Source organism: Equus asinus, chromosome 21 (assembly GCF_041296235.1).
Source record: "Equus asinus isolate D_3611 breed Donkey chromosome 21, EquAss-T2T_v2, whole genome shotgun sequence".
Taxonomy (NCBI): domain Eukaryota; kingdom Metazoa; phylum Chordata; class Mammalia; order Perissodactyla; family Equidae; genus Equus; species Equus asinus.
The window spans coordinates 14,022,400-14,047,400 of record NC_091810.1 but is presented as its reverse complement, the minus strand read 5'-3'; the positions used below and the strand labels follow the sequence as shown (position 1 = coordinate 14,047,400).

At 59.3% G+C, this 25,001-nt stretch overlaps 1 protein-coding gene across 3 annotated transcripts in view; it reads right to left on the bottom strand.

Annotated features, from left to right (window-relative positions):
• Positions 1–24,745, bottom strand: part of FBLN2 (fibulin 2) — an 88,536-nt gene extending 63,791 nt beyond the window's left edge. For all 3 annotated transcript variants that reach the window (XM_070492554.1, XM_070492555.1, XM_070492556.1), the window contains exon 1: positions 24,614–24,745. The gene's annotated coding sequence lies outside the window, so the exon portion shown is untranslated. The remainder of the gene's footprint in view (positions 1–24,613) is intronic.
• Between the last annotated feature and the right edge of the window lie 256 nt (positions 24,746–25,001).

Sequence of the window (25,001 nt, the reverse complement as noted above, 5' to 3'; positions counted from 1 at the left end):
TGGCGGGGGAGGCAGGTATAAACCCACGGCAACTCAGCAGATTATCAGATGCCAAGTACAAAGAAGAAACAAACAAATGAGAGCAAGAAAATGGCACAAAGTGACTGGGGCTGCACGAGAGCCTATCTTAGCAAAGGTGGTCAGGCAAGGGCTCTCTAAAACAGTGGCATTTGAGGTCAGACCTGATCAAATCAATGGAGACAGCCATGTGAGTACCTGGATGTCAGGGTCAGGAAAAGCAGGTGCAAAGGGCCTGAGGCAGGACCACAGGAGGGGGGTGAGGAAGAGCAGTGGGCCACCATAACAGAGCCATGTGAGAAGCAGTATGAGCCAGGGCGAGTGTGAAAACAGCTGGATCAAGCAGGGCTTCTGGCTGGAGGGACGGCCGTGGAAGCCCTGGAGCCTGGAAGACCTGATGGAACTGTGCACTTCAAGGGGTTCGTCTGGCTGCTGCACGCAGAACAGGGAAGCTAGGCCGGAGGAGGGAGACCAGGGAGGAGACAGGAGATGGCCAGGGCAGCAAGTGCCAGGAGGCAGGAGACAACGGCAGAAAGGGGAATTCTTCGGCAGGCAGAATTGCCAGGGTTTGTGGATGGACTGGACGGGGCGCGACAGGAGAGGCGGCTGGCACGAGCCGTGGGTCCCCCGAGCACCTGCAGGGCCGGAGTTGTGGCTCCCGGGGCAGGGAGGTCGCAGGAGGACCGCAGACCTGCAGCGGAGATGTGCAGCCCAGCCCGGGCCAGGCCAAGTTTGAGAAGCCCAGGGGACACCCGGGTGAAGATGGTCAGGGCGCCACAGGGGACAGGAGCCTGTGCGGGCACCAGGCTCGGAGCCGGGCCTGTCGATGGACTCCGAGGGCTGACCCGCACGTCCCTCCAAGCTGAGAAGCCACCTCAGGGGGGCGGAGGGCTCCACAGAGCGACTGCCGGTAGGAGTGGGCCATCCCGTGACTAACGACCCCTGCGTGGAGATGGGCGGGGGCGCAGAGGCCCCGGATCCCCTCTCGACAGCATCTTTCAAGAAGGGAGGCCTTTGCACAGAGCCCTCACCCTTCTCCGCCGCCTCCTCCCTCCCATCGTCCCACGCTCACAGGAAGAACACATCCCGCCAGCAAACACTCCTGCCACAGGTGGGCAGGCTCTGCCAAAGGACCCCTGTCCCGCCCAGCCCTGCCACACCCACCCACCCCACCTCGCATCCTCCAACAAACTGCTCCCTAGTTCTGCTCACCCTCATAGGCCCCAGGGTGGCCTGGTCCTTAGACCCCCAGTGTCACGTGCTGCCCACACTCAGGCGATTCCAGATCTGATGTTCGCCCCTCACCCCGACCCCAGGCCCAGAGGATTGATAAAAAACATCAGACCCTGACTTCGTGTCCTCCTCATTTGCTGTGCAACCCCGAGCAAGGCCCTGGCCCTCTCTGAGCCTTGGCTCTGCATCTGTATACAGTGGAGAGGTCTACCACACCTTAGGTCACGGCTGGGAGCCCACAGGCGCTACCCATGGGTGTGTTTTGTTTGCTGAGCACAGTGGGTTTTTAGTCTTAATTACCAGCATTTACAAATTGGAAATGTTCACATGAAAATTCAGGTTTCTGACCCCTCCTGAAAACCACGGTGCCCTGGCCACTCTGAGAGGTCACCGGGTATGGGCTTCTGGCCCCACAAAGCCTGTGTGGCCTCTCTGTGCATTCATGTGCGGCTGGGCGTGCTGGAACCCAGGTCCCCAGGCTTGCCTCTGGGCTGGGAACCCCATGGACATTGCCTGTGGTCCCCAGCTGGGAGAACGGACGTCTGGGCCCCAGCGTGCTGTGCAGAGCACAGCGCTGTTTGGAGGGTGTGCCTGCTGTGGGGGGGTGGGACCGGCTAGGAGGCGTCAGAGGCAGTGGCCCAGCAGGACAGGGGCCGGGCCCCTCAGGGTGGCTCACCTGGAGAAGAGCAGGCGCAGAGGCCCTGGCCCATGCCCACAGCTGCCCTGGATGGGCCCCGGGCCCACGCACATCTATGTCGGGATAGGGCGGGAGATCTCAGCTCCGTGTGGGGAGCTTCCACGGGGTCGGAGATAGCTGGGTGCTGGGGAGGGGCATGCTCCCTGTCCCTGGAGATGAGCACGCAGGGCAGGACACTCAGACAGGCGGGGAGCAGGAGGCCACACTCTGCACCACTGCCCCTCAGGCTCCAACACGTCCCTCCAGGGCTCCCACTGCTATGTCCCTGCGGCACCCCCAGCAAGTGGCCCCTGAATGTCTGGCTCCTGCAGAAGGGCTCCCCCTACAAGCTGCAAAGAAGAGCCACGGGGTGGGGGTCGGGACGAGAACAGGTGCCCGACCTCCCGCAGGGGATGCCCCAGCAGCCAGACCGCGGTCAGCAGACACAGGCTCTGCAGCCAGGCTGCCCGGTACCTGCGGGCTGGGTCACGGGGCGCACACCATTGAGACAGGAGCTCATCAGGGACCAGGAGACGCAAAGCAAACATCCCAGGCTCTGCCCTACACCCGTCAGCCTGGTGAAGCTGGACAATGCATGCACACTAATAGTAACAAGACGAGGACGATCGCGCCCACTGGCCGAAGTGACCACATGCAGTGTATGAGCGCTGAGCTCTCATGCCAGGGAGCCCCCCACAGACACGTGCCCCAGGGCCACACCGCACGGTGTTCACTGGGAACTCCTCTGGTGCTAGGAGGGGACAGCAGGCACAGGCCAGCATGCCAGTTACCTGTCCCACCTCTGCTCCCCGCCCCCTCCACCCTGCTCCACACGCAGTGGGCTGACCCCAGCTGCATCCCCGGACTCCTGCAGCCTCCAGTGGCAGCCACTGCAGGAGGTCAGAGGGCGCGAGGCAGAGGCTGGGGGGTTACTCCCTCCCTCCCCGCCCCCCTCCCCCCTCCCCCCCTCCCCCCTCCCTCTCTCCCTCCCTCAAGACAGGGGTTTGGGGATGGTGGCCCCCCAACACAGCCACAGCTCCCGTCAGTGACCCTGCTGGGTTCTGAGGGCTGCCCCTCGCCCACCTCTGCAGGCCCAGGGAGCTAAGTGCTCCCCGCCCACTGCTGCTACTCGGAGAGCTGCGCCATGCCCTGCAGTTCCCTCACCCGTCTACATCTCTGCTCGAGGGCCCTCTCTAACCACCCCCCAGTAAACCCTGGGACTTGTTTCCTGCGGGGACTTGACGGACACACCCCCACGAGGACCCCACAGAATTCCAAGTCAAGGATTCGGGGTACACAGAGCAATAAGGATGGACCTAAAAAGAGACACTAAGTGGAACAGGAAAGAAACAGAACAAGACAGAGGCCCAACACCGACATGTGAAGATGCACACGTCCAATAAAATATGCCGCCCACAAAACATGGGCAAACAGGTACACACCCACCGGGCTGGGCGACCGCCCACATCAGGGAGACGGAATGGCGCAGGGAGCACAGACAAGGGGAACAAACTGGGCAATGAAACAACAGCGGGGCCCTGCAGAGACCCAAGCTAACAGTGCAGTATTAGCTGAGGAGTATAATTAACTCAGCTCTCAGCTCCCGAGATGTAGCTGAAAAAACAAGAGGAAGCCCGCGGGCTAAGTGGGCCCCTGCCAGCAGGAGCCCTGCCAGCTGCAGGAGGGTCAGCGGCCCAGCTTGGGGCGAGGCATGACCACACTGGCCCATTCATGAAGCTCCTCCTCTCCACCGCGACTGGCTGAGCAAGGGGCCTGCGGTCACGCCTCACCGAGGAGCCCCAGAGCCGCGGTTCCCACAGGGGCCTGGCGGGGATGCTGAGCCCCTCCTGAGGCCAGGCAGCTTCCCTGGGTCTCCAAGAGCAGGGGGCCACGGGAGGGCCTGTGACTCCCGGCCAGAGACACCGCACGGGCCCAGACGTCCCCCTGTCCCAATCACGGCACTGGGCTGTGGGCCAGTCCACTCTGGACGCCTCCCTCAGCCCGCAAGCCAGGTGAATGCCACCGATGTCCCCAACCAATGCCACATGCAGCTGAGAAAGGGCCGGGCCAAGCCCCCCTAAACTCCTGAGCAGATCACACGCCATACTGCTCTCAGCACCAGGTGCTGGGGAAAACGGCGGGGCAGCAACAGGAACCAGAAGCACAGGGCCCTCAGTTGGCAACGAGGCACACAGTCCAGAGGCAGGTCATTCCCAGGGCAAGTGCCCCCTTCAGCACAGAGGGGGGCACAGAGGGCATGGGCCGCTCTAGACTAAACCTCACCACCCATGCGCGGGGTCCTGAGGGCACCCGGGTTGTGGACCAGCCAGCTGAGAAGGAAACCGGCACGAACGGAGGGACCCGGGGATGGGCAGAGGACCAGGTGACAGCAAGGAACAGCCGCTCATGCTGTGCACTGCAACGGCTGCCAAATGCTGGCATTTTTAAATACTAACACTGTCGACATCGTCATATCTGTAATACGCTCTAAAGCACTGTAGCAAGAAAAACAGTCAAAGGCAATGTGGCAGATGCCAACACTGTGAAATGGAGGCCACAGGTCACCTTGAGTTTGGCTTGCCACTCTGTGTAAGGAAGAGCCAGAGACAATCCAGTTAGGTGGGAATGAAGGACGGGACCATCGACACGCAGCCTCCGCGGCTGCCGCGGCCCAGGGACGACTGGAGCAGGCTCCTTGCGGGCAGGAACGGGCAGTGGAGGTCACGCTGGGATGCCACAGCGTCCTCTCTGTTGGTCAGACCCTGCTGTGGGTGGGGCAGCAGGGACTCTAACGCAGCCTGGGGTCAGGTTCTCAGGCTGCAGCTTGAATGTGGGCAGGACAGGGCAGCTGGTGGGGAGCGCAGCACACTGGGTAAGGGTCTCCCCCAGGGAGCGGCCGCAGGGAACAGGGCTGGGCACACGAGTGGACACACGCGCACTCTCCACAGCCCCCACCATGTGTGGGGTGGCAGGGGAGGTGAGGGAGGCCTGCCATATCCGTCAAACGTGCCTCAGGTTGCTGCTCCACCCTCAGCTGCCCCCACTGCTGCTCCCTGCCAGACACAAGCCCACGGCCCTACAGGAAGGTGACATGGCCTCTGACCAACTGACCGCCGCACCCACCCCCAGCAAGCCCCGGAGGAAGACCCTTTGGACTGGCAAGGCCACATCATCCCCCCCGGGGGACACGGATTCATCACCAGCACCACCATCATCAAAAGTGGGGCCTGGCGTTACATAATGTCAAGTCACGAGGTAAGGCAATTCTTCCCTTCGCCAGCTCTCTGATCCTTCTGACTCTGACAAGAGGAGGCACAGCAGAGCCAGCAAATCCAACACAAGACACGCCGTTCCACGGAAACCTCAGAGAAGCCACGCATGACGGTGCAGCACAAGCCTGTCCCGCACAACGTCTCGTACACACTTAGTCACCGTTTATCTCAAACTACAGTATAAGTGGGCATCCGACATTTTTACCGGGAACCCAGATAAGAAGAAAGTCTCAGGTCGGTGCTGCTTTGGCTTCAGCACTTCTGAAACACTGGCCGGGGATCTCCCTTTTAAACAAGAGGCAGCCACACCTCAACCCTGGGACTTTCCAACAGCTGGGATGACAGAGAGAGACAAACATGGACACAAGTGCAGACACACCCGTTACGAAGCGCGGGTAACCAGGATCACCTGGCCGCTGCAGCCCCTCTGACGGCAGCGGGGTCCCCAGCTCCTCCCGGAAGCCCACCCAGATGGCCGTCCCCCGCCCCCAGGTCCAAGCAGAGGTGCAGAAACCTGCCACTGGGCCGTCCGCCCAGACAGTATGTTCAGGGGGTCCGTGTGGTGCCTTTGAAATTAGTTGCCAATCTTCTAACATTCAATGTTATTAATTTATAAGCAATTTAATGTTATAACATTTAAAATCAGAACATTTTACACCAAAGCTGGGTTCCCAACTTCGCGAGGGAAACCGGCAGGCAGGGCCCGACGGCGGACGCACGCTCACTGCCCGCCAGCCTCATGGGCTCCCGCTCCTCCAACCTCGGGCTTCTCTGGTCCACACTCAAAGGAGAGAGGCCCAGAGGGGAGACCCGGCTCCCTCCTGCCCAGAGTCACCTCCGGAATGTCCTGGTCTCATGGGTTAGGACCTGTCTCTCCTCTAAGTGGGGGACACTGAGAATTTTGCCCCTTCCAAGGAGCCCACTCCTTCCCACGTGGCCCAGCAGGCCTTGGCACGTCCATCGTGTCAGACTCCACCCCCACAGCCACGAGAGAGACACCCCCACAGGAGGGAATACGGGAGTTACACGCTGTCTTAGACCGGGACCCCAGAAGCAGAGCTGAGATGGGTTTGTGTGCACGTGGTTTACTGGGGGACGACTCTCAGGAAAAGGGAAAGAGGGAAGCAGGACAGAATAGACGACGAAGCCGGACAAAGATGTGGTCTCGGCTGCAGCCCAGCACCAGCCTGATCCCACAGGGGCTCTGCAGCGTGACTGGCACCCCAGGGCTCGTCCCACTCACAGGGACGTCAGTCAGTCACTGGTCAAGGACTGAGACGGGGCAGAGTGGGTAGGATTACCTCCCAGGCATGTTGGGGGAGGCAGCTCCGTTGGCCATGGGCTGGCAGCTGGAGGAGGGCACAGGTGTGAGCCATTAACAGCCAACACCTGGGGGATGAGTGCACCTCCAGGTGAGGGGGAACCAGATGGGGCACCAGCCGTGGCCACAGTGTCTGCCACACACACATACATCCACCCCGGCAAAAGCGATAAGACAGTGTGGTCCTAGAAAGTGTCCAAACAGCTACCTTTAATTGATAATTTAGCCCAGGCTCAGAAAGGTAAGAAAGTAATGTTCTAAAAACAGCGCCTACACACCCATGCCCACAGCAGCGTTCCTCACAGCAGCCAAGAGGTGGCAACAAACCAAGCGCCCGCTGACGGAGGGACGACGAACACAGTGGGTCTCTGCACTCATGCAACGCTGCTCACCTTAACAAGGAAGCGATCGCCGACCCCTGCTACAGCACAGACGGACCTGGAGGGCAGTATGCCGAGTGAAACAGGCCAGCACAAAAGCACAGACTCTGTACCAGCCCGCTTAGATGAAACATCCAGAGCAGTCAGATTCACAGAGACAGACCGCAGAATGGGGGCTGCCAGGGCTGGGGAGGGGGCTGGGGAGGGGTAGTTTAATGGGGACAGAGCTTCAGTTTTGCAAGATGGAAAAGCCCTGGAGATGGATGTGCAAGGTGAATGTACTTAATGTCACTGCCCTGTACACTTAAAAAGGGCTAAGATGATCAATTTTATGTTATGTGTAGTTTTACTGTAATAAAAAGTAATAAAACGTGCACTGTGGAGCCAGAAGTGACTAATCAAAGAGCAGAGAGAGGAAAGGAAAGAAAAAGCCGCCCTGAAGACCCAACAGGAAACAGGGCTGCTCCTGAGGCCTCCCCTCAGCAGCAAGCCTCCTGGAAGCCAAGGCCAAAAGGGAAATTAGAGGATGACCCGGTGCTCCTTGTCTGATAAGAGGAAGTCATCTAGTTCTCCGGGAAAAGGAAACTTGTTCTTGGCACAAAATGTCAGGAGGAATTTCAGCTGTTGATCAGGTTCATATTTAACTATCACTTCCTCAGTGCCGACACAACGCCAAACACTGGACTGAGAGTTTCCAGGGATGTTTATTTTATTTAACCATCCTCTACAGATAAGGAAACTCAGGCCCAGACAGGGCAAATGATCTGCCCCAGGTCACATCACCAGTAAAAGGTGGCACAGGGATCCGACCCCAAGCCTGTGTGGCTAACGGAGGACAGGTAGAGGCCTTCAGTGTGTAGATGCCCCTCACACACCTACTACCCGCCAGCCCCTATCAGAGCTACTGGGATGTGGCAGTGACCTCGACCAACCAAGGCCCCGCCCTCATGTGGCCAATATTCTGGTGGAGGGAAGAGAAAAGGAACAAATAAATAAGTAGATAATAAGGGCACTGTCAAGGAGAGGCACTGGCGCACTCTTTTGGCAAGACTGGTCAGAGTGGGCCTCAACTAGGAGGTGACATTTCAGCTGAGACTCACCTGGCAAAAATGTGGCGGCCATGCAAAGCTCTGGGGAATGGCATTGCAGGCAGATGTTACGGCATGTGCAAAGGCCCCGAGGCAGGAACCAGCTTGACACATTGTGGCTGGCTCTCAGGGAATACAGAGAGTGGGAGGAGGTGAGGCCAGTGGCAAGAAGAGAAAAGGTGGGGAAAAGGCCATGAAAATCAAGGAAAGAGAGAAGCTGCAAAGAGGAGAAAGGTCAGTCACCCACATCCAGTGCCCCCAGGGAACTCGGCAAAGCATCCAGGACACCGAGTGGGCAGGTTCCAGCAGAGTGGTGGGGCCACCACAAGGTCACAGCACACTGGGGATTCAAGAGGGACTGGAGACACCCCTTTCAAGGAGCCTGAGGAAGATTCCAGCCACAGGAGGTCCAAAACCAGACAAAACCTAAACAACATCATTTAGGGAAAGCTCACGCAGGAGGCAGGGCCGGGGAGCCATCCCGGAGCGGCCCCCGTGAACGTCTGGCGGGGGCCTGGTGGGGGAGAACGGGGACCACAAGGGAGTCCTGGCGGTTACACAAAGTCCGTTCAACGGTACACTGACTTTTATGTACTCTTTCACGTGAGTGCTTTTTCACAATAAAAGGAGCTTTGTAAAGAAATGAAGAAAAGCCAATTCTAGCGGTCCAGAAAAAGGAAACACAGCCCGAGGGGCTGTCGGCAGAAGCAGCGGCAAGGAGAGGAAGCGAGTGAAGAACAGCCACAAATTGCCAAGAGGACAGTGATCAAGGTTGGCCTCCGTCTGTAAAGCCATATTTTCTTTCATTTCCTCGTGGGCAAAAGTTTTAATAATCGATGGCAAAAAGTAAGCAATAATCATTTGCAAAAAGACAAGTCTGGCCGTGAAGCAAAGGGTACAGGGCCGAGGGTGGGAGGTGGCTGGGAGCACCCGGGGGCGGGGGGTGGGGGGTGCAAGCCAGCAGAGGGCGCAGGCAGGGCGGCCTGAGACCCTCCAGGAGAAGGGAGGGGCCGGTCCAGAGCGCAGGGGCCCGGGGCCCTGAGCTAACCCTGGTGCAGGGTGCTGATGAGCAGCCAGCCAGGGTGCCGGTAGCCCCGTGTCCTCACATGCTCACCAGCCCCTGGGGAGCTTCAGAGGGTGAGCTCACGAAGACACTGGGAAAAGCATCCTTCAAGTGAGCAGCCAGGCTTCCTCCCCTCCCTTCCCTCTCCTCCCTAAAAAGAAAAAAAATGAAATGCATCGAAAGCTCCTTAGACCCTGGGTGAGCGCTGGCCCTGCACACACGATCAATAATCTCATTACCAACACACACAGGTGAAGAATCACAAAGACGGATGTCCACGACTCAGAAGCAACCCCTGAGGAAAGAAAATGTTGCTTCTGGCACCAGGCGGCAGCTGAGATCTCCCTCCCCAGAGCCCTGACTCTGGAAGGAGGAAACACTCCCAGGGAGGAGCGATGAGCAAGGGCTTGCGGCGGCCAAGGCTGAGCTCACCACGAGCGCCCACCTGGGTCCCCTGCCCTCCACCCAGCCTGAAGGACGGCGTCCCACCCTGTCCGTCCTCTCCGTGAGATCGAGATCCCCGGGCAGCCTCTGTCCAGCCTGCCTGCAGTCCTGCCTATGCCTACAGGGGGCTTTTCGTCTGACCTCCTCCCACCCCCCCTCATAACCCTGCACGGCTCCCCATCACCTCTGGCCCCTCGGAGGCTCTGAGAAGAGCTGTGGACCATCCATCCCTCCACTGAAACAGGAAAATATGAACAAAGCTCAGCGGTGGGCAGGAGTAGTTTCTGACCACCCAACATATATTCACCCTCCTGCCAAGAAGGGCCCCTGGATTTCATTCTGGGGTCTACCCCACTCCACTGCCGCTCCGATCAGCATTTCCTAGTCCTCCTCTGACAATGCCTAACTCAGGGATGGACACCAGGCCAGTGTGAGCCCAGGATACCCAATTCAGGTGAGATTTCGGGCAAGCGCCCTCTCTCTTTCCCACTGTATTAGACATGAGATGATTTAACATCGAAAATCCCTGAAGCCATCTTGTCATCAGATGGAGACTGTCTGAGGCTGGAACCAACTCAAAAAAAGGAAAGCCAAGAGACAGAAAAAAGAGAAATAGAGTCATAGTGATAGCTGCTGAGAACCTGGATCCAGCCATGCCTGAAGCTAATTGAAAAGCTGAACTTTGCAATGACATAAACCCATTTTGCTTAAGCTAACTTGGACCAGGTCTTCTGTCACTTGCAACCAAGAGTCTTAATAGATATACGGGCATATATATCAAAGACTGCTGTGTATCATTTTAGGGGTCTCATAGACTCCCTGGAGTGCACTCATGGACCCCTGGTTGAAGACTTCTGGCCCAAGGATGAAGTGAAAACGTCTAAGGGCGTCATTCAAAGCCCATACCATCTAGTCCCCACCTAACTTTCCAAACCCATTTCCCTCTGTTGCCCTCCATGCACCCAATTCTTTTTTTAAACAGATTGGCACCTGAGCTAACAACTGTTGCCAATCTTTTTTTTTTTTTTTTGCTTTTTCTCCCCAAATCTCCCCAGTACATACTTGTATATTTTAGTTGTGGGTCCTTCTAGTTGTGGCATCCAATGCTTGATAAACTGAAAACTCTGGTTCCTAACCCCTCATCTTTGCTTGTACCACTATCCCAAACCAGGGTGCCCACCTTTCTGAAATCTCTGCACACCCAAATCCCACCCCTACTTTAAGGCTAAGGCCCCAGAGCAGATGGGTGTGTGGGTGGATAGATGGATAGATGGGTGAGTGGGTGCATAGACGGGTGGGTGGACAGATGGGTGAGTGGGTACATGGATAAATGGGTGGGTGGATGGATGGATGGATGGGTGAGTGGGTGCATGGACGGGTAGGTGGACAGATGGATGAGTGGGCGCATGGCTGGGTGAGTGGCTGATGAGTGGATAGCAGATGGAAGATACATGGACAAGAAGGTAGATTAGTGAATGGGGACGTGAACTGGTATGTAGATGGATAGCTGATGAAGAAATGGATGGGTGAGCAGATGGACGGTAGACAGACCATGGATAAGTGGGTGGGTACATGGGTGGCAGCTGGAGGACAGATGGATGGGAAGGTGGGTCAGTGGATGGACGATAACCAGCACGTGGATAAATGTGTGATGGATGGGCAGGCGGATGGGCGGGTGGGGAGGCGGGGGAGAAGATGTAGGATGGATTGATGGCAAGGTGGGTTAACGGCGGGTACAACAGCATGGGGACGAACGGCTGAGGGGGGCCAAATGACTGGGCAGGTAACGGATCCGTGGGTAAGTGGATGCATGAATGGTGGGGGGTGCCTAGATAGGTGGCCAGCGGATGGGTTAGCAGACTAGGAAAGTTCTCTTGACGCTCAATCAGTGCTCTTGCCAACCCCACCAGAAAAACCCAGAACAAGGCCACTGGCTCTCATACAGGCCAGCATCTCAGACGATTCTTGGCCGGGGTGAAGAGCACGAAAAGCACAGCGGCTGGAGTCACACTGGCCCGCGTTCACAGCCCACCTGAGCCGCCTCCCGCCGTCTGACCACAGACCAGGCCTCTGGCTCTCTGAGCCTCATTTTCCCGTGTGTCAAATGAGAGGCATCGTGCTCTCCTCACAGGCTGCTGTGAGATTAAATTAAGAACTCTCTACAGGACGAGGCCAAGACGGTACAGCAGAGCCGTAATTTCCACCCTGCTGAAAAACTGCCCCAGAGCCTAGTGCCTTCTCAGGTTTTGTAAGACTAGGAAAATCCTGATACCAAAAGCAGACACGGATGCGACAGGAAGAGAGGAGTCCAGGCCAGCTTCACGTAGGAATCTAGCTGCCGGGTCCTAAATAAAACATCAGAAAATCGAATCCAGGAGCACATTACAGGGACAGTAACACATCGGGCCAGGCAGAGCTCCCTCAGGAATGCAAGGGTAGCTCAATAGTGAAAAATCAACGCAACGACCTAAAAGAAAAATTCTACGTGATCGTCTCACCAGATACCGAAAAAGTCCTCACTGAAATTCGACATTTTGAGATTAAAACCTCTGTGAAAAGCAAGCTTCTCCTGGTAAAGAGGACCATCTCCAGGGCTCTTGGGAGCCCTCCCTAGCAGGCCCACCCTTCTCCCCTCCCAGAGAATATGCTGGCCTCAGGGGTTTAACGCCTGCCCCAAAGAACACAAAAGTGGGCTGCCTGTGGGCCAGCGGGAGATTCGCATCGGGTCCACCCCTCCTCCAGAGCCTCCGAAGCTCGGCCCAGACCCTTCTCACCCTTCTCCAGCCCCCGGAGTTGAGTCCAGGGGTCCCAGGTGAGGTCCACCTATGCTGAGAAACCCAGCAGAGACCAAACTGCTCCCGGGAGTGCGGGGGTCCCGCCAGGGGCCTGGACCGGCACTCCCCCCACCTCTCTTGCTTTCTTCCTTCTCTTTTTGAGATAACAGGTATTTGCAAGGGAAGCCTAAAGACCCAGAGTCGTTTCCAAGAGACACGTCTACACAGGAGTGTGGGCGTGTGAATGCATCGGTGTGCATGTGAAACAAGTGTGTGCATGTGAGTGAGTGTGTGCAAGGTGTGCTTGAGAGTGTATGAGGTGTGGTGTGCACGGAACTGCATGTGAGACTTGCGAGCCTGTGTGTGCATGTGAAGTGTAGGTGTGTGTCAGTGGGTGTGTGCGTGCAAGGTGTGTTAGGCATGTTTGAGTCTGTATGGGGTGAGCGTGAGACTGCGTGCGTCCATGTGCATGCACACACATGCGGTGGCCGCCCTCCCCTGGGGGCCCGCCCCTCCCGCAGCCCCAGGCAGCGGGTCACTGCCCCCCGCGGCTCCTGACAACTTCCCTTCCCTCGGACGGTGCTACCCCTCGGTCCCTCCATGAAGGGCTGCCCGCCCCTGGGCCACATCCCTGCCCTCTTGTCCACAGCTCCGTGGGGGCCGGCCGCTCCTGCGACACAACTTCTGGGTCCACCTCGGTGCAGACACCCGGCCAACATCACCGCACGCAGGCTCCCAGTGCCGGGATGGGCACAGCGGCGCCAGCCGCACGTCAGAGCTCCCGCCTCCCCTCCAGCCAGGTGGGACACGCCTCAGCCAGACCGGCAGCCTCCCGCCCCCACTTAGGAACTGACACCTTATACCGACGTGTCTGCCCACTGTCTTCCCGACTGGACGGTGACTCTGAGGCTGGCACCCTGCTCTCCCGCTCAGCCCCGACCCAGGGTCGGGCCCACGTGGACACCCAAGATGCTCTGGGTGGGTAGGCGGGTGGAGACGGGTGGATTAACCAACTGATTTGTATGGCCCAGCACAGGGCTGACACAGAACGTGGCATGAGTTATAAACGAGTGACACCAACACAGCCCAGAAGGGACCTTCAGGGATGGAGAAAAACCCGCCCGGGGCACCTGGTGAGTCAGCGGCTAAGCTGGGAACCGTGACAACCACAGGTGCGCGTCCGCCCCTCATCCAGAAGCCCTCATCTCACACGTCCCCTCTTAGCTCACAATTCCAGGTGCGGGGAGGGCAGGGACAGGCAGAAAGAGACAGACAGAAACGGAGAGAAGCAGAGACTGAAAGCCAGCAGACAGGCTGACAGACAGACAGACAGGAGATGGAGATGACAGAGACAGACAGGCCAGGCCAGCCCCCAGCAGCCCAGGCTCGCTGAGGCCTCTGGCAGGAGGCGCCAGCCAGGGAAACTGTGACCCCCCCCCCCAGGCCCCCACCATGCAGTGCCCTAATTTATTTGCACAGCCCTGAAACTCAGGAATTTCTCGGGGCTGCCAGTGGGGCAGCCGGTGTGCAGTAAACGGCGGGGCCTGGCCGCAGCTGTGGCGTAAGTGTGGGGCCGCCCAAGGCTGACACCGCCACCACTGGAGCAGAGAGGACCAAGCAGAGCAGAGAGGGTCAAGCTCTGGACTCCCAGAGACCAGGGTTCATATTCGAACCCCCAGGCTGCTGGGCGACTGGGAGCGTGTGACACCTGAGCAGCCGTGCTTCCATCTGCACATGGACCCACCCTCAGCAGCCTCTCGTCAACACCAAAGCATCAGAGAGGTGACGTGAAGACCCCAGCACCACATCTGGTCAACAACAGGCCCTCAATCCAAGTTCAATACAGAAAAATCTCTGGCCCCAGCTACCCGCAGTCTTTCATAGCTCCTCACGTCTGCCTGTTTCTCTGTTCCCTCTGCAAAGCACACCCTTCCGCCCCTCAGCAAACTCCTGTTCATCCCTAAAGATCCAGCTCAATATCCCCTCCTCTGGGAAACCTTTCCTCAGAGTTCACGGTTGCCTCTTTTGACCTCCCTGCACTCTGGACACAGAGGTCCTGAATCTTCGGGGTTCACAGACAAGAAGGATGAAAAAACGGGAGGTTTAGAGCAAACTCTGAGAGCCACAGCCTCCACTGCATCCTCGCCACTGGGGGCGTGGTTGTGTCGAAGGTCAGACCCCCACTGCCCCCACCCCAACTCTCTACCTTAACATGAGCTTCCCCAGGTGGTGGAGAGCTGCTCATTCTAGAACATCCTCATCTTCCCTTTGGGACGGGTCTGCCCTGTGGACCCAGAACAGGGAAGAAATGAGCAGGCCGTCTATACAGAGCAGGCCGGTGATGCTGTGGGGACCTCTGCTCCTTCTCCTGGGAAGAGGGAAATAGAATAGCAATTTCCCTCTGGGGAGCCAGCCTCTCCCATCCTTGGCTACATGGACCACAGGATGGCTAATGAGAGGCCTCCTTCCCCCATCCACAGTGACTGGTCAGAGACAGTCACCTGACCCAGCCACACGGGCCCGCACTGACGCTCCTGAGTTCAGAGGAGCAGCCCGGAGCTGCTGGGCCCTTGATGGCCCAAGGGCAGGGCCCACCGGAGAATAAAGCAACACATAAAACGGAGACACAGTTCTCACAACATCTGTAGAGCCCCTGATACAGCTGAGCCTGAAGCCAGACCCCTGTACTAGTTAGTTCCATGACTTTCTTTGCATAAGTTGTAACCGAAAATATCCTGCAACCACAAGTATCCCAACAATTGTTACAAGAAAGCAAGAATAGCAATCGTATTGCACGCTGCTGACTTGACCCCAAGAACTTGAACTCCAAGTTTCTGGAGTTACCAAACTCTATCCTCCCGGGGTGGGGGCAGGGCAGTCTGCTTCACTCAACGCCCATTCGCAGGGAACAGTGGGGGACACGCCCCTGGGGCCACCTCAACGTGACTAGCTGACCCCACCCCTGGCCATAGCCCATGGCCCAGGGTGAACATTCTACTCAAGCGGGGCCAATCAGAGCCCGTCCCCAGGATTTTAACCCGAACTAAAAGAAAACAGAGACGATCTCTAGTGGAAGAACCCGTGAACCAGGAGGCCTCCAAGCTGAGGGTGGGCCACTTAAGTCCTTCTGAGAGAAAGCCGGAAACGGAAGGAGGACGGAGTGTGAGGGAGTCCTGGTGGTGTTGGAGTCCCCAGCTGCAGCTTTCCCCGGGGCCAGCGGGTCCCTGGTCCTCCATGGCAGTGCAGCGGAGACCCCTCTCACCTGAGTGGCCTCAGACACAGAGAAGCCCGTGGGAAGGAGACCCCCACCCCCAGCAATGGACAGCCCCCTTCTGAAGCCAGGAGCAGGTGAAATCACCGAGGGACTGATCCAGGTCACAGGTGGGCTTCAGAGCCACATGCTGAGTCCCTAACACCCCCACGGGAGCTCCTGAGTTCTGGAGCCAAGAAAGTGTCCCCCCACCACTCCCATGCACAGGAAGCCACAGCCACTCCGAGGGGACGCACCTGGGTCAGGCACGTCCTGCCTTGGGGTCACTGGGGCATTTCTGGGACAGGCAGCTGATGTCACCACATCCTTTCCATCCCTGGCAGTCCACTAAACTAGTCTCTCTCACTTGTCAGAGTGTAAGGTCAGGCTTCAGTTCAAGAAAACATGTTTGACAAGCGAGGACAAGAATGCCAGGGCAAACTCTGCCCCATGCCAGGTCCTGAGGTCCTGATTGGCCGGCCTTCACTGTGGGTGTTACTGGTATGACCCATGAGAAGGAACGTTCACGACCTCCGCTCACCTGGGCACAGCCCTTTACAGTTTACAAGGCACTTTCCATCTGGGCAGGCCTAGCTCCCCACCTCCTCCACAGATGGGACCCAGCCTCACCACGCCAGCGCCAGTGGCCTCCCTCAGCGCAGGAGCCTGGCCCTAAGCGCCACCTGCTCCCCCGGCACAGCCCTGGCTGCAGGATGCGCCAGCAGGAGCCACCTGCACCCTCCAGGTTCCACACAGGCAGCAGGAAGGGCACAGAGCTGGGGTGTCAGCGACGGCCCCAGCCCCTGCGTGAGAACGGGGACCAGCCACTACATGAGAACCAGGGACTTGGTTTCAGAGAAGACACGCCTCCTGGAGGGGCTGCAGCCTCCGCTCACGGCCCTGGCCAGCAGGAAACGTGCCCACGAGGCCCGGAGAGCGGGAAGGGGTCCCCAGAAGATGCGAGGTGTGCGATGACCACGCAGGGGGCCTTTCCCAGAGGGGCTGGGGATCCCGCACAGCGAGGCCAGACCTCACGGACAGGCACGAGTGCGAGAGGCCCATGTGAGTAATCAGGCCCTCCTTACTCTCTGTCAACCCATCAGGACCACAGAGAACTCCGTGTGGAGCACTGTGCCGCGGACACTCCAGGGACCTCCCTGACACCTGCCATCCTTCCTTTTTTAACAGAGAAGGCAGGACACATGGCTCACAGCTGACTGACACAGGGAATGGAAAGGGGCTGGATTTATTCCTGCTTTGTGGTTAATTCTTTATTTTCATGGGTATTGCTGATTTCGGGAAAGTGATCCTGATTTCTATCTACAGTTGAGATAACAAGTCTCCTTTTAAAAGAAGAATAAGCAAGGGATTTTTCTTTCTTTTCTTTTTTTTTCCTGAGGAAGATTGGCCCTGAGCTAACATCTGTGCCAAGCTTCCTCCACCTTGTATGTGGGATGCGGCCACAGCATGGCTGATGAGCGGCGTACGTCCGCACCTGGGATCCAAACCCGTGAACCCTGGTCGCCAAAGCAGAGTGCACCAAACTTAATCACTACAGCATAGGGCCAGCCCCAGAGGAGGGATTTTTAAAGACATATTTAGTACAACGTAATGGCAAGGGGGCAGGATGATACAGCAGAAAACGTGATGGTATTATGCTAACTGTCACTTTATCACAAGAGGAAGCCAACATCCACTGGATTTTTCCCCAAGAAAGGGCATACAGCCCCCTCTGGGGCCTGCCTCCATCAGCCGGTAACCAGACAACAGCCACCAAGGGCCCTGGGGTGCCCAGGTCAGACAGCGCTCCGCCAGCACTGCACCAGCAGGGGGCCAGCTCATCTCTCAGCCCGAGGTCTGGAAAGTTGACTTAGGAACTGCCGTGGCAGGCGGTCTTTAGCGTGAGGGAGACAGAGTGAGTGTGTGAGTGTGTGTGTGTGTGTGTGCACGCGTGTCAGGGGTCCTGGTATGGTTGTGCCTACACCTGGGCACAAGGGGTTGGCATGTCGAGACGAGCCGCCCCCTGAGCTGGCCCTGATCCTCAGGGGTCCCCATCAGCCCCACACAGGCTGGCCAGCGCCCTGGCGCACCCCTGGGCGGGCCGCAACCTCCCGCTCAACCCTCCGGGCTCCCGGTCACTCAGCCTGCGGCCGGCCGGCGGGCGGGGAGGTGCTCCCAGGGCCTGGTTCTCTCCTGGAACACTGGTCAACACTGTGCTTCCACCTGAAGGAGGGAATTTTATGGGTCACCGGAGACACGGCTGGGGATCGAGGGCCAGGATGGGGGAGCCGGGCTGAGGAAGGGGGAACCCTGGGAGGCCCATCAAGGGCTGGTGCCCCCAGCCACGAGCCCCAGTGCACCCCGACGCCAGTGACGGCAGCTCAGCGACAGAACAGAGAAAAGGGACAGGACTCAGACCCTGGCTCACCCGTGTTCACCAAACGCTGTGTGCTTGCCACAAGCTGTGCCTGGCTCCGCACACCAGCGCTGCAGGCGGGCACACCGCCGGGCACACCGCACAGATGGGAGGCCAGGCCCAGCAGGCACACAGGAGCCCTGCATGCCTCACGGGCACCCAGACCTCACAGTCCTGCTCCCACACCTCAGGCCACTCCTGGGCACCCATGACGGCAGAGCCAGGAGAGCTGTCCCCAATTCAGAGAGGAGGAAAACTGAGATCCTAGGGGGTGAGAGGGCCTGAGGCCAGCAGGTCTGCCTGAAGGCAAAGGCTGCCCATGGCCGCCCCCGCCCTGGGCACACGAGCGCTCACTGCCCCATCGGATGGGCTCACAGTGGTGGGGCGGGGCCACTCCGGCGGCCACAATACAGCACCCCTGGCCCGGCACAAGGCCAGGCTCCCCACCCTCAAGGAAGGAAATAACCTTTCCTCGACCAGCACTTTCTTTGCAACAATCTCCATATATGAGAAGGTAGACGCGTTTTTGCAATGTTTCCAAATTCCAACAACCGTGAGGACAATGGTGCAAAATGACGCATGGCTTGACCCCAAAGAGGCCCCGGGAAGGGACCAGCCCAAAGGAGGTGAATTACTGGTACATTCATGTGTGCCAGTGGGGCCCCTGAATCAAGGGCGGCCCGCCCTGGGCAGGGCCCGGAGGTGGACAACCTGGCTCCCGCCCAGTTTTTCCTTCTCACTTGCTGTGTGACTGCAGGCAAGCAAGCCCTCTCTGAGCCTCAGTTTCCCTTCCATGTCACCCTCTCAGGCCTCCTGCCTGCCATCTTGCCCCCTCCAGTCCCACCTGCACACTGGCTGCCAGAGGGACCCCCCAACTCTCTGGCCAGGTCCCTCCCCTGCTGGGAAACAGCCCAGGGCCACCCATCACCTGTCCCCGGACCAGGATTTGAGGTCCTCCGCTCCGGGGCCCAGTCCACCATGCCTGCCTGCTTCCCACCTCCCCTCTTACCAGGTCTCCAAGAGAAGCAGGGTTTTCTCCTGTCCCTGTGTCCCCCTCACCTTTCCACCTTCACATCACAGTGCCAGTGTCCCCTCCAGGAAGCCCTCCTTCACCACCGCCCGGCTCGGATAGATGCCTCCCCAGCTCCCACGGCCTCTGTGCTCTCCTCCAGGACAGCCCTGACCGAAGCATTTCAGAACTGGCTGCGTGCACCAGGGGGCCTCAGGATGGCTGTGAGCGGGACCAGGGGCAGGACCACGGGCCGGCCCGCACCAGGGGCCACCGTGAGCACTGTGTGTGACGAGAGAACCCAAGGCCCTGGGCACAGGTCCCAGGCACGGAAGTTCAGGGGTCTGCTAATCCAGGAACCCCAACTCCACAAGTCTCGTACTGGCTGCTCCCAACAACGCCCGGCGGGGACTCTTAGCCCCACAAAGGCAGGCCACAACTCCACTCCGCCCCACCGCCCCGAAGGCCCGGCTCTAGGCCCAGCCTGCTGCTTCCTCCCCTCCTGCTCCCCCCACAGCAGCCAGGGGGCCCTGAAAATCTCAATCAGACCTCACCCCTCCCAAAATTGAATCCTCATCACACGCAGAATAAAATCAAAAGCCCTCTGGGGCCCCCATGCTTAGCCCGCCCCCTGAGCGCCCTCCTTGCACGGGGCTCTTGTCCTCCAGCTGGCCCCTGCTGTGCCCTCTGCCTGCGCACCCACTCCGCCCAGGTGTGGCTCCAAGGCCTTCTCTGTCACTCTACGGAAAACAGCCCACCCCAGTCCACACCAGCTTTCTGGACTTCCGCACGCGCGGCCAGCAGGCGACGCCACAGTGAGCTTCCAATCGTCTCCCGTCTGCGTCTACCACCCGAAAGCGAGCTCTCTGGGGGTGGAGGACATCATCCCGGTCACTGCTTTATCCCCAGGACACTGAAAGGCACCTGGCAGGTGCTCCATGAAGACCTGGGGAACGAAGGAACACGGATCCCACGTCCTCCTTCCAACAGCCCCGAGAGACGGGGATCATGACACTATTTCACAGACGAGGAAAGTGAGGCTCAGAGGAGCCCGGAAGGAGCAGTCGTGAGCGGCAGAGCTGGGAGCCGAGCCATGCAGGACACCATGGCGGGGACCTCCCCTGGGGTCTGGACGTGTCACTGAGCTCCGGGCCGGCAGGGCAGCCTGTGCAAACAGGCTCAGGGCAGACCGTGGAGGCTGCAGGCCCACCCCAGCGAGAGACACGTTCATGCCTCCAGAAGGAAAGATCCGCGGGAAAGGTGCTGGGCGGGGGTGGGGGTTTGGGGGTGGCTCCTTTTGTCCAGCGCCACACTTAGCACACAGTGACTTTGCTACCATCGAATGTTAATCACAGCAGAACCCTTCGATTACTACGCCAGGAAGAAGTCGGTCTGCTCCCAACAAGGTGGGTAAAGCAGGGAATTTAAAAACCATCCTTAAACGCTTCCACTTAAAACTCAGACATGAACAGTCGCCCACCAATGCCTGACTGCGTGCAAATTTAATGTTTGGAATAGACGATACAGTCACGTGGTTCAAACAGCAGAATATACAAAAAGGCACAGAGTGGGAAGTGTCACCTCACCCTTGTTCCCCATGCAGTCCCCCTCCAGGTAACCACCGCAACGCGCTCCGGGCGTGCCCTCCTGGGTTCGTTTGTGCACATGCAGGCTCTCCCTGGCTCTTGCAGACCTTTTCAGAGCGCCTCCTCCTGTTTCATCCCTGCATAATATTCCACTGCGAGGATGTGCCAGCACCCACTCAAGCAGCCCATGTCGTCCCGGATCTCAAATGCCTGTCGACAGATCTGCCCCCACCTGCCCGCACCTTCTCAAGGGCGAGGCGTGCCCCCTGCATGGACCCAGCACAGGGCTGCCACTAGTAAGCCGTCAGCAGGCAGCGGGCCACTTCCGCCAACATCCTATCCATGTAGTCAAAAGCCATCTGATCCTCCAGCTCAGGAGTGTCTTAAAGCGGAAATCAGATCTCCTGGCTCCCTGGATCAAAACTTTCCAGTAGCTTTCAAACTCCCTGCCATGCCCCACTCCTCTCCCTCTCCCCCCCCACCCACTCTAGCCTCCTCCCTTGCCATCCCTCACACACCAAGCAGGATCCCACTGCAGGCCCTTTGCAACAGCTGTGCCCTCCGCCCAGCGCTCTCCCTCAACCACTCCCGTCTCAACTCAGAAAGCCCCTCCTCAAACGGCCCCCGCTGCCAGCCTGGATCTGGTCGCCCCGCTAACCTAAGCTCCTTGATAGCATCTGTAGCTGTCTGAAATCAACTGAATTCATTTTTTTTCCTGCCTGATCCACCCCACCTCATCCCTCCAACTAGAATATGAACTGCACGGGAGCAAAGACAGTGTCTGTGTTGCCCACCATGAGCCCCCACCCAGACCGTGCCTGGCCTAGGACGCGACACCCACACTCTGCCCAGGAGAGCCAGGCGTTGGCCGCAGTGCCCACCTCATACAATTAGTCCAGCTGGCCCTAACGGAGGCCATGGCACTGGCAGAGCACAGTGCCCAGAATCCCAAGGCATGCTGGGACTGCATCCCAGGGCAAGGCCTCCAGACCAGGGAGGCCCCTCAGAGCCCAGGAAGTCAGGGCCGGGGTGGGGGCGGGGGAGACACACCCACCGCCTCCTGGACAGCCGACCCCAGGCTTCCATCCCCACCTCCTCACTTCAGAACCATGAGCACTGGAAACCACCAGACAGCATCCACTTTACAGAAGGGAAGACTGAGGCCAGAGAAGGGAGGGACCAGCCCTCGCACCACCCTGTGCAGCCAGGCCCAGCACCTTCCTCCCTAGCAGGAAAGAGAACTTTCAGGAGGTACAAGGAAGAGGCCAGGGGCTGCCTACCATCCCCAGTCCCAGGTGCTACTGAGAGGGCTGGTCCTTATTCATTCAGTCAGTTAACAAACTTCCAGGAGACCACACATCATGGGGGTACTGGGCTTACATGAATTCAGCCACATACACACGGCAGACGAGAGCAGAGAGTCACAGGAACTAGGACTTAAAATAACGCAGTGACTGCCCCACCCCATGCCACCCATCGAGGCCACCCAAGGAAGCAAAGCGGGAGACAGGAGCCGCTGCTCCTCTGCCTGAGACCCTCCTTGTAAGGCGTCTCACCCACCAAGGCAGCCAGGGGCTTAGGGCAAATGCTCACACCCACGGCCCCCAAACGCCAGGCCAACACTGACCCTGATGTCCAAGAGGACACACTGCAATGCCCAACACAGACTTAGAGACTGGGCGAGCTTCCCAGGCGTGGTCCTGGGGTCACGGTGAATGTGACCACTGAGACCAGGGCAGGAAACCGCTGGGCTTCCAGCCCGATTGAAAGGAACCTCAGTGGTCATTTAGGCCACAAAAGATCTTCACGTTAGGCCCTGAATTTAGCTCCACCTTGACCTCCACAGAGCACAACTTCATTTTCCTCACTTGTTCCACAAGCATTTATTAATCACCTACTGTGTGTCATGCATGGACCTAGCTCAGGGAAGTCACCCAGGATCAATGAGACCACGTCCCTCCTCCCGTGGACTCGCTGAGAGGGAGCAAAGAGCTTGGATTTAGGCTCAGAAAAAATTGGGTTGAAATCCCAGCTCCACCCTTTGCTTTTTGAGCCTTAGTTTCCCCATCTGTCAAAGCGGGGCAACAATGTGACCTTGCAGGATTGTTGACAGGATCTAGGAAGAAAAATAACGGATTAAGCCTGGCTCTGAGATCGCTGCCTTCCTCCCTGCCGGCCACCGTCCCCCCACCGCCCTGCCCCAGAGCCCAGCAGAAAGTGCCTGCTGCGATCAAAAAGATGCCCTGTGGTCCAGGCCCCTGGCGTGCCCCTCAGTGCTCCCATGACTGAGGCTTTGAATGGTCCGAGGCTCATTCAAGGCTTCCCCAGCCATGGGAGAGGAGACTAGCCTAGGCCCACTTTGGCGCGGGCAGTGCAGCAAATACAGCCCAGTTTAAACAGGCACAGCCAACACAGAGGCCTACACAGGCCAGGCAGGAGCCAAGAATGTGCAAGCGGGCCGGGTGGGGACTGTAGCCAAATGGTGCTCCTGCCCCCACCGCGAGGGGCAGCAGGCAGGCAGCACCAGCCAATGGGCATCACTCAGGGATGTGGACCCTGAGCTGCCAGACCTTGCGATTTTTCAGGAGAAGACGGAAATCAGGACTTTTATGAGAAACCTGCCAATTTGTAAATGCTGGCAGCTAATTAAATTTTTAAAAATAATAATAACATGGTAAGAGCCAAACAAAACACACAGGCCCAGCCACAGCTGGGGCTGGCAGGATTGTGCCACCGGAATAAGATTCTTTGACTTCATCCAACCCCAGTCCACTCCCCCATCACACAGCCTGGGACACGAGAGGAGAGGACGGGAAGCTGAGGGAACAGCAGATCCCGGTCCCTCCTTTCCTCCTGGTGGGGATCTGCACCCCATGTGCATGAGGGGAAGGTGATGCTCAGAGCCCCAGTCATTCAGCCACAAACTCGTGCCAGGCCCGCTCATCAGGGCTCACTCTGGGAGGGGCCAGGACAGCACTCTGTTCAAGGAGCTCGGGGTGACGACCAGCACCTAAACCTTCTTCCTTTTCTGGCCCATCACAGCGACACCTGCTGGCTCTGACCAGCTTTGGACCAGCCCAACTGACTGTCACAAGCTGAGGTGGGGGCCAGACCTTGTGACAGTAGAGAAGGGAGGCAGGGCACCCGGTGGGGGAGGGGGAGAGGAGGCAGGGGGTGGTGAAGAGGGGGAGGCCGGCAGGCTGAGCCCGGCCCGACCGCCCCACACCACCCAGGCCCCACTGAGGGAGCCTCAGACAGGACTCCCACCCCACTCAGGACAGGACTGTGCCCATGGAGGTGGGAGCGTCCGGGGTGCAGGCAGCACCAGCCTGCCTACCAGGTTGTTGGCGTATGTGACTGTTTGCAAGATTCACGTGTGCGGAGACCGTCTATGACTCCAGGTATGCGGGACACACATGCACGATAGACACACATGCGGCAGACACACATGTGTGTGTTAGGGAGGCACACGTGTTTAACAGACACACTGTCTGAGAGACAGGCATACATGTCCAGGAGACGCCTGTGTGTGAGGCACGTGTGTAAGAAGCATGTGTGCGCAAAAGGGACGAGAGATGAGCGTGAGGCGCCAAGCATGTGTGTGAGATGGGGGAGGGGCTCTGCGCGCGGGGCTGGAGAGGGGGGAGGGCGGGGTGCCCCGCAGAGTGTGCGGGGACTTCTGCTGCCCACCGGCGTGCGTGCGCGTGCTGCAGCGAGTGGGACGGGGTGGGGACGGGATGGGGACGGGGTGGGGGCGACGGCGGGGGCGACGGCGGGGGCGGTGCCCGGTCTTCCCCTCTACTGACCGCGACCGGCCTCGGAACCCGAGGGGCAGCGGGACCGTGGGGGTGGGAGGCGCCTGGCGGGGAGGGGGGGGGGGCCGACCGCGGACCCCGAGCCCCGCGCCGCCCCGAGTGCCCGCAGCCGCCCGTGGGCCGGGCGCGCTGCGCTGGGGCGCCGTCCCGGTGGCCGGGAGCCGGAGGCCGCCGTCGGGGCTCCGAGCGCCCGGCCATGAGCGGCGGCCTGGCGGGGCGCGACGCGGGCGGGAGCCGGGGAGCCGGGCGGAGAGTCGCGGGCACTCACCGCGGGGCGATCAGCCGCCGTCCGTCCGTCAGCCCGTCCGTCCGCCGCCGCCGGGCCGTCGGCGCGCCGAGAACCCCTGCGCCCCCGGCGGCGCGCGGCGCGGGGCAGGGCCGGGGACGGGCCGGGGGCGGGGCGGGGTGGGGCGGGGCCGGGCCGGGCAGCCCGCCCCTCCGCCCCCTTCTCCTCTTCCCCTCCGGCCCCCTCCCCTCCGCCCCTCCGCCCCCCTCTCCCCTCCCCCTCCCCTCCGCCCCCCTCCCTTCCACCCCTCTTCCCCTGCGCCCTCCTCCCCTCCGCCCCTCTTCCTCTCCACCCCCTCCCCTCCGCCCCCTCTCCTCCGCCCCTCCGCCCCTCCTCCCCTCCGGGGCGGGCCGGGGAGGGGGCTGAGCCG